The sequence below is a fragment of the Callospermophilus lateralis genome, chromosome 8 (assembly GCF_048772815.1).
Source record: "Callospermophilus lateralis isolate mCalLat2 chromosome 8, mCalLat2.hap1, whole genome shotgun sequence".
Classification (NCBI taxonomy): Eukaryota; Metazoa; Chordata; class Mammalia; order Rodentia; family Sciuridae; genus Callospermophilus; species Callospermophilus lateralis.
Window position 1 is genome coordinate 69,309,925 of NC_135312.1, and position 10,020 is coordinate 69,319,944.

At 34.9% G+C, this 10,020-nt stretch overlaps 1 long non-coding RNA gene across 1 annotated transcript; it reads left to right on the forward strand.

Annotated features, from left to right (window-relative positions):
• The first annotated feature begins 519 nt into the window (after positions 1-519).
• Positions 520-3,631, forward strand: LOC143642097 (uncharacterized). Its single transcript, XR_013155579.1, has 3 exons — positions 520-1,096; positions 2,421-2,506; positions 3,546-3,631. It is a non-coding gene; the product is annotated as an uncharacterized LOC143642097 (long non-coding RNA).
• The last annotated feature ends 6,389 nt before the right edge of the window (positions 3,632-10,020 follow it).

Here is a 10,020-nt window from a genome sequence, read left to right on the forward strand (position 1 = left end):
ATAAATAAAATATCCTTTAATAAATACAGATGAATTTTTTGATTTATTGGATGCTTTGACTGAATATTATGTAAAGGTTCTTGGTAGAACCTTAAAACCATAGTCATGAAACCACATATTACTCAGAGATGGTATGTGTTATATGAAGCACTTGGTTAAGTCAAATCTAAATGTGGGCACACATACAACATTGTCATTATTTTGCTATCCTAGTGGTACTTGGTACCATTTAGGTGAACCTCATAGCTGTTCCTTGTGTTTTGAGAAGTCGTTCCTAGTGTCTCTGTTGTAATATTGATTTCTGATAGCTTTAAATGGAAGTATTGACCATATTTTCCTGCTGTACTTCATCATATTATTGTGTTTATCAGTTCTAGGCTTTGGGTAATCTGAAGCCTGCATTCTGAACCTCAAATTATTCTTAATGTCATTTTTTAGTCATTATGCCATAAAATATGTGTTGTCAACTGCTTATATAGCATTTATGTTATAGTATCATTAAGGAATATGGAAAGGATTTGAAATATATAGAAAGTAATATTAAAGTATAAAAGGAAGTACATGATTTACATGCAAATACTACACCATTTTAAAAATAAGGTATTTGAATATCTGAAGATTTTGGTATCTGTGAACTGAGGTTCTGGAACCAATCCCCCTCGGGTACCAAGGAATGACTACTTCTTAAATTTCCATTGTGTGCAGTTACAGAGAATGTTGAGGACATAGTATTAATAATTTTAGATAGTCCAAATAGTATATATTATAAAGATTATAGGAAATGGTCCTTCCTTTAAAATAATAAACAACCTTAGATACACAGAGGTGTATACACATTCAAACGATGAAGATCTTTTTTTTAGAGTAAATGGAAGGAATATGAAGAGAGTTGATCCTAGTAGAAATGTTTGGAAAGTTGTAGAGTTGAAAGTTGAAAAGGCTATTATCTAGAATTCTTCATAAAATCACCAGTTGGGTTCTGATTCATGGTCTTTGCTTTTTGTAGGGTTTATTGGGTATATTGCTGACTTTCACTCCTCTTCCACCTTGGCTCTCATGGCTTGAGTACTTCAGTATCCCTCATTATGGCTATTTGGTAAGTTGTCTTCATCTGTTACAGTACATGTGTTTCCAAGCTATGAGAAAAGCAAAATAAAGCCTGAACAGCTCATTTCCCCAGCCATGAGCTGTGAATGTCTGTGATTTGGGAGTCTCCTTTCAAGAGCAATGAATGAAACTCTCCTGTTAGCCTCAGTTAGCACAAGTTCCTGGAGTCACATGGGGTTTTCCCCAGTCACCCCATGGTTTGAGGAAGAGGAAAGTCATAGATAAATCTCATAGTAAAATGTGAAGATAAAAGTTGATGATAAACATGTTGTGTTTTAGTTAAATAAGGAAGTAAATGAGAGGATGAGAGACTAGAATTTATAGTTTATATCAAAAAGTAAAACTAGAACAGAACGAAAATCACATAATACTCAAAACCATATTGTCTTTCATGAGCTATTCAACTCCAAAATAACCTGTGTCAATATAGAATGATTACATTTTCGACTATCATAATTAAAATTGATTGGAAGAAAATAAATAAGAGAAGATTGCTATTATAAATCAGCAATATTCTTTGAGCTCTATTATGTAAGGAAAATAAAAAGAGACACAGAGACAAGATGCAGAGGCAGAATAGCAGAATAGCCAAGCTGTCAGCTTTATTTATATCAATAAGTTACATTAGATCATTGGCATCAGTAGTACATTATTGCTCGTTGTGTCATTAGGCAGCTTACAGAGTAAGTAACATTATGCAGCTTATTCCTCACTTACATTCTTTAGTTGCAATATGTAATGTTAAGAGGTTTGTGTAGCTCTCAAAAGAGTCCATTGTTTAAATTTACTGTTATATGGACAGGTTCAGGTGCAGTGGAGCTTGGTGAAACATTGTGGTGATCTTCCTTATGCAGAGCATTGCTACAGCAGCTAGGCATCCCATGTCTTTGCACAGAAATTTTCCTAGCAGCCAGGCATTCTGTGTCTTTGCACAGAAACTTCCTAGCCACCAAGCATGCCACAGTTATGAAGCCATCAGAGACTCCAAACCCAATCACAGAACCATTTCACTGTTATATTGTTTTAATTATAGTGTTTGAGGCATAAAATTGGGAGAGAAGGAAGTAACCACAGTCTAATCTAACGAGAGTTCTCCTTTCTTATCCGATGGGAACCAGCATCTCAACCCTAGTCTACTTTATTTCCAGGGAACATTAGGTACTTTGCTGTGGCAAAGACATGGCAAGAAAGAGAACATTTTTTAGAAATAATCATAAACATTAAACTTGAGGACATAATTGTGATAATCACTTGCCCCCTTGTGATAATACCTTGAAACGATTTATCTTGCCCTTCTCCCCCTTGTGTTTTAGGCTTTGCAACACAATGAATTTTTGGGACGAAACTACTGTCCAGAACTCAATACAACAGAAAGCAGTAGCTGTTCCAATTATGTGATGTAAGTTTGCATTCAGTGTTACATTGGGTTTGCTTACTATAATAGTATGATATGGAAAGGTCCCTGGCCTTAGATCTGGTAAGGATCCTTTCAAGGTCAATAAGACTTTCTAAGCCTAAGTTTTCTAACTTGTAAAGTGAGTTGTTGTGCACTAATGTATGTGAACATGTTGTGTAACTCTTGTTCTCTTAACAGTAAAATATTATTGAATGTGAAAAAAATGAGTTCTTTTTCAGAACATTTGAATTTGTAATAGAGAATTTTGACCGTTTACTAAGGGCTTATAGTCTGTGAACCTCTGGATTATTGGCTACTGGTAGGCCCTGCCCAGGTGCTTTTCTCACCTGTGACAGAGGCACTCCATCCTGCTCTCCTCCAGCTGCTACTTAAGGTTTGAGCCTGATCCTAGACCTGCTGGTATCTTCCTGTGCTGACTATCTGCAATGCTCATTATAGTATTGGTGTGAGAGCTGACAGAACAGAATTCTGTTCACAAGCCCTTTTCCCCCATGGTTCTGGTTTTAAAATTCTTAGCCTATTTTTTGGATGACTGTCTTGTGATGTAAGCAGAATTTAAGGAGCTTTGATCATATAAACAGGGGACAGAGTTGTCATCATCAAAACTGAGGCTTTCCCACCAGGAGAAAATGAATTTACTTGATCAGTATTTCCTTTGAAGAGAGCAGCATTATAGATTTGAAAACAGATGAATCTGAGAAGCCTAGGAAATTGGTTCATAGTGTGAATCTGTAAACTTGGCCAAGTGAGTTAAGCCTGCATCATCTCCTTTTTGAAATATGCATAATATTTATATTCCTTTAGATTGTTTTAGGAATTAACTAAGCTGTCAGGCACAGGTTGCTTAGTATATCTAGCAAAATTTGAAGTACTCAATGACTGTTAGCTATTACTTATGAAATGACAAATACTGAATATTTAGATGACCTATAGACTTCTTTAACAAAGGAATAGCAAGTATATTGAGTACAATTTGAAAGATGTTAGGAATATAGTCATATGTTTTTGTGTTGAATTTCAGATGTACTGGTGAAGAATTCTTGACAAACCAGGGCATCAATCTCTCACCTTGGAGTTTATGGAAGAATCATGTGGCTTTGGCTTTTATGATGATAATTTTCTTCACAATTGCCTACCTAAAATTGTTATTTCTTAAAAGAAGTTATTAAACTCACCTTTAATATACTATGAGTTACTCTTATATTAATAAGAAGCACCTTAATTTATTTTAAGTATCCAATGAAGATTTTTTTGTTGTGCATGATTGCCAACATACTGTTGAAGTGTTTTCAATAGAAAAAATTTTCAGAAAAATCACAACTAACAGAACTATAAATGAAAGAATCCAAGCTCAAAACTAGTATATATAAGTTCATCTTATTAGACAATAATTATGGGGAGAAATTCAGTTGAATTTATCAGTCTGAAAAAAGAGAATTGAATTTTAGAAACTCTTGACTAGTTATAATATCTCTGACTGATTAGTTTTCTCATTTTTCAACTTCAATACATAGCTTAGTAGCCCTTATATTTTAATAGTTTATAAACTATGACCTGCCATTACTTAATAAATAACAAATATGTTAAAATATTAATGCTGTATTGGAAGAATGAAACCTAAATTAAATTGAAAAAACAGTGATATTTCTAGGGTAAAAAAATTCATGATGATAACAAAACGTGTCTATGATAATCTTATTAAGGTTGGTGGAACTTACTGATACTTCTAGTGGGGGTCTCAAATCTCAGTAGTCTTTACTATGGGTTTGAGATTTAGTTATACAGAAAGCCAGGCCGAGGATATGGTTCTTGTGAGTTTCTGGGATACTCTGGCTCTGAAATCACTTCACTCCCCAGATGTCTCTGTGGCATATATGTGGTTGCTTCAGAATCTCCTGAGAGCTCTGTTAAGACACCCATGTCTGGCCCTGCCTTTCCCAACACAGCAGCACCTGCAAACCTGCCTCCATGAAGAATTTTCCAGGGCTAAATTTGGTTATTTCCAAGGTCCTTCCAGGTTTAAAAACTTTAGACTTATAGTCTAATGACTGCTGTATCTGGGCCCACACAGGATCCCCCCGCCACTTGTACACCTCATTTATTTCTATACTCTGTGTTCATTCTCACCTTTACCAGAAATGGGAAAGTATTTGCCAGTAATACTGAAATATTTTTAATCTTTTCTTTGATTGAAGGGTATGTAATAAAAAGTACAGTTCAGTGAATTACCAAAAATGAAGACATGTGTGCAACCCCAGTTCAGGTCAAGAAGGTAAAACATGGCCAGCACTCAGGAGGCCCATGTGCCCTTTTCCCAACCACTACTTCCTCTTTTCTCCATGGGTTGTTTTTGAAATGACACTTGTGTATTCATCTCTGTTGCTGTTATCAGAACATCACTACAGCTCAGGTTTGTTTTTGTGTGCACCGGTACATAGGTACATAGTTAAGTCTCCTTCCCACATTTTTTGGTAAACTTTTAATTTTCAAGTAATCTAAGATTTATAGAAAAGTTGAAAAGATAGTGTAGGAAGTTCTCATGTGCCCTTTACCCAGATTCACTTAATATTAATATTTTATATGATTCATATAAAACAAGGTATAGTGATGAGGCTAACAATTTACTTCAAAGCATTGCTGTTAATTCAACTGCACACTCTGTCCGGATTTCACCACTTTTCTACCATCATTGTTTCACTGTTCTGGGCTACAGTTCAGGAGGTCACAGTCCATCCAGCTACCCTTCCTAAAAGCAAAATACTTACAGGAATCAAGCAATTTGGGGGCCAGTGAACAGAGATCCCCAGTTACTGGTGATCTTATATATCATTTTAGCCCTTCAGAGGTGCCTGCAATGTTGTTACAACATGTGTCTTGACAAAGGTTTGTATTTTTATATTTGAACTTTAAGGAAATTTTTTTTTCTTCTTATTATTTGACTAAGGCATCATCTCAAAACTTATACAGTTTTCCTGGTTATTATGTGAATATCAGGTGAATAAATTTTTCCTGTGTTTTTTACATTTCTAGCTATTCCTACCTCACTGTGTACATGCTTCCATATTACATACATCTATAACTTACCCTCACACTAGACCAATCAGAACAAGGCAAATTATCAAAATTATAATACAAACTTTCAAAATATGAATTTAATAAGAATATATACTAGTATGTTTATCTCACTTTTGTATTATACTTGTCTTTTTACTTATATTTTGTTGCGTTTTATTTTTGGTTATACTGGAGATTGAATCCAGTGATGTTCTACCACTGAGCTCATTCTTTCAAGACAGCTTTCAGCAGGATCCTTCCATTTTCTTGGGAGACCTGAATCCCCAGTGGATATTCTGTTAGACAGATTCATAGTGAAAGCAGTCTTATAGTCAATTTTTCCTTCCTGTGGGTGAAGTACAGATTCACTGGTTAATACTATCATTTCAATGAGATGCCTTTTTCTTCATAGTGCTCTGTGTATTAAAAGTTAATTGTTTTAACTAAGTCTTGGGTTTAGCTTTTCTCCAATAGTATTAAATATTTTCTATAGTCAGTACCATAATCAGCATTTCATAAAATAAATATATGTATATATTTATTTTCATAAAATATCTATATTTTTTCATAAAATACACACACACACACATATATATATATATATATATGTATATACACACACACACACACACACACACACACACACACACATATGGTATGAAAAACTCCAAAACCTTATGTAGAAGTTTCTCAAGATGGCAGAATACATGAGGTCATTTTCCTGGCTGCTCCATGGTGTGAAATCAAGAAAGCAGATAGGCAGCTCCTCAGCAAGGTGAGTGAAAAAAAAGGGGGGGGGGCTTTACTGAGATTTAATATTGGACATTCAAAACAGGTTAGGGACTCAGAAGTTTGGATATAATAAAATGAGATATAAATCCCCAGTGCCATTGCTGGGGTTGTAGTGACTAACATAGGAGGCAATAGCCAGAGATGTCCCTCCAAGAGCAACTTGGAGGGATAAGGGAATTATTTTGTTTTTAGAAGGCCTGAGGCATGTTTGGATATGGAGAGATCAGAGTTCAAAGGTATTGCCCAACTAAATTGAAAGGCATGCTACATAATTTCCTTCTGTGGGGAAGAAGATGTATCTCTCCTGCTGCTTGTGGAGGCCAGAGGAAGGAATGATTTTGCAGCCATTGTGCAGGGACTGGCAGATGAGGGAAATTGTTCCTGGCAAACCCATACTGTATGACATAGAGTGTATCTAAGTGACAAGGAGAAACTAAAAATGGAGAGAGGTTTGCACAAAGGTATACTGATTGTGGAAATCCACCCAGCTTCTTCCTTCCCCTTCAATCCTGCCACTTGCATTACTTTCTGAGAGAGATGTGCATAGCCAGGAATTCACAAGGGTGGAAGAAATGAAGACTGAGCCTGATAGACAAGGAAACATAGGGTCCACAGGTGATGGAGGGGGCTAAAAATTGGCTCTTCCACCACATGAGTAGAACCTAGGGGAGACCTCTGGGGTGCAGTCTTCCAGTATGAACTGATAACTGCTGGGCCCTGCCAGTATGCTGATTTAAAATCTTCAAACTAATCACTATTCAATGAAGAACCTGAAGCCTACCAAAGCCTAAACCCCACCACTAAAAGCTCTACCTACAGGATATCCTCTCACACTCCAGCAATCCTAATCTGAGAGTGGAGCAGATATCACACTGCAGCCCATCCCATCTAACACTGCTGAGTAGGGAAGCTGAGAATCTTTTAAATTCTAGTGGAAAAAATTCTTTAAATTTTCATTAAGATCTTTTTTTTCTTAATTTTAAATTCTTATTATTTTTTTCTTTTCTGTTTCATTGTGACCTGAATGGTTCATGGACACACATATACATATTCATATTTTTTTCTCATTTCTAGTATTTTTGAAGACAGATTTTTTTCATGAATCTGTTTTTCAGGACTAGGATGAGTAATATATTTTGATTTTATTTTGTATTCTTTTATTTTTATTTTTTTAATTTTATATATTATTTCTCTCACTTATCTGTTACCCTTGATTCTCTTTCTCCCTTTTCTGCTCCTAACAACCAATTTTGATTGTTCTCTCTTTCACTCTTCCTTTAATTTTTTACTTCTAGGTTCTCTCTTCCTTCCTTATAATTATCACATTCTATGTCACGTCTGTTTTCTCCCTGTCCATCATTTGAAATTATAAAATCCTTTGCAAACTTACCCTGATTACTATGGGCAATAACTGACCACATGATTTCTATTTATTGTGACAATTAGTATTGTAGATGTCATAATAGGAACTATTTGATTTAATGCTATATATTGTTTGTATTGTGTGTTATAATTTGTCTCCCACTAAACTGTGATGTACTGGAAACCTTCAAGGACACTATAAGTCCACAATGTAGAAACTCTACTGCCTTAAAATCATAATTTTAGATAGGTAGACACACAAACAACATGAAAAAGCAAGGGAAAAAAATCACCCTCCAAAAACCAAGATACTTCAATAACAAAGTCCACCAATACCTGCCGCAGCCCGGCTGGCTGGGCAAAATAACCAGGGGGTGACGAACAACTTGTGTACGTTGGTACAGCAGGAGTGAGAACCGTTTATTGTAGGACAGGAGCGGTATTTATACATTTTACACAGCTTATCTAATTAGCATAAAATAGATACAGCAGTCAACCAATAAGGAATCTCCACACTTAATGGCTTGCTTTTGTTACTTTACAAACTACTCCCTCTGGCATTTTGCCAGGCACCATGCAGACTTGTTTACAGACTCTAACATTTCTTGGCAAAATACCAGGTGCCATCCTGACTTGTTTATAGACCTTAACAAATACCATGGTGGAAGAAATCTCAGAGAATAGTTTAGAATGTTCATAATTAAACTTATCTGCAAGGTATAGGTTGACATAAGGAGTGAAATAGCACAGAGGAAGTGAAAGAACATTTTAATAAAGAGAGATTCTGAAAAATCAAGCAGATATCCCCAAAATGAATAAACCAAATAGAAAATTCAATGAAAAGCATCATGAACAGACTACACCACTTGGAAGATCAAGTTTTACATAATGGAGACAAAATAATGATCTTTAAAATAGAGTAGACCATGGAGAAAAGATTTAAAAGACCATGAACAGAACTTTCAAGAAATATGGGATAACATGAAAAGAACAAATATAGTGTTTATCAGGATAGATTAAGGCTTGGAGATACAAACCAAAGGAATGCACAATCTAGTCAATGAAATAATATCAGAAAATTTTCCAAACCTTAGGAATTAAATAGAAAATCAAATACAGGAGGCTTATAGGACGCCAAATATACAAAATTACAGCAGACCCACACTAAGTCACAGTATTATGATAATGTCTAACATATAGAATAAGGATAGACTTTTAAATATTGCCAGATAAACGTAACAGTTTACATGAAACCAATATGCACCTCAGCTGATTTCTCAATCCAAACCCTCAAAGCTAAGAGGTCTTGGAATAATATATATCAAACTCTGATAGAAAATGGATACCAGCCAAGAATACTATACACAGAAAAATTAAGCTTCAGATTTGAAGATGAAATAAAAACCTTCCATGATAAACAAAAGTTAAAAGAATTCAAAACTAGAAAGCCTGCATTACAAAACATACTCAATAAAATATTTCATGAAGAAGTGAGAAATAAAAGTTAAAACCAGAAAATGGAGGAACTACACTAGAAAAATAGTCAATCAAAGAAAAACAAATTCAAAGTAAAAACCAGAAAGAAATCAAAATGACTAGCAACAAAAATAATTTCTCAATAATAACATTGAATATAAATGGCCTAAACTCATCAATCAAAAGACATAGACTGACAGATTGGATTAAAAACAAGACAAAACAATATGCTGTCTTCCAGAGACTCACCTTATAGGCAAAGACATCGACAAACTGAAGCTAAAAGGATGGGAAAAAATATATCATTTATCTGGATCTCACAAATAAGCAGGAGATTCTAGCCTCATATCACATAAAATGGACTTTAAGCCAAAGTTAATGAGAAAGGACCCAGAAGGTCATTTCATACTGCTTCAGGGAATTTTACATCAACAAGACATAACACTACTGAAATACAGATGATAATAAGAAAAAATTTTGAAAATTTATGGTCCAATAAAATAAAAAATTTTGAAGACTGTCAAATTTCTAGATTGTATGTTCTAAACTGAATCAGGAGGACATAGAAATGAATGAGTCCAAATTGAATCAGGAGGACATAGAATATTTATACAGATCAATTTCAAGCAATGAAATTGAAGATGCCATCAAAAACCTACCAAGGAAGAAAAGCCCAGGACCAGAAGGATTCTCAGCCAAGTTCTACCAGACTTTCAAAGAAGAACAAACACCTATGTTCCTCAAATAATTCCATAGAAAAGGAGGGAACCCTTCCAAACATATTTTATGAAGCCAGTATCACCCTGATTCAA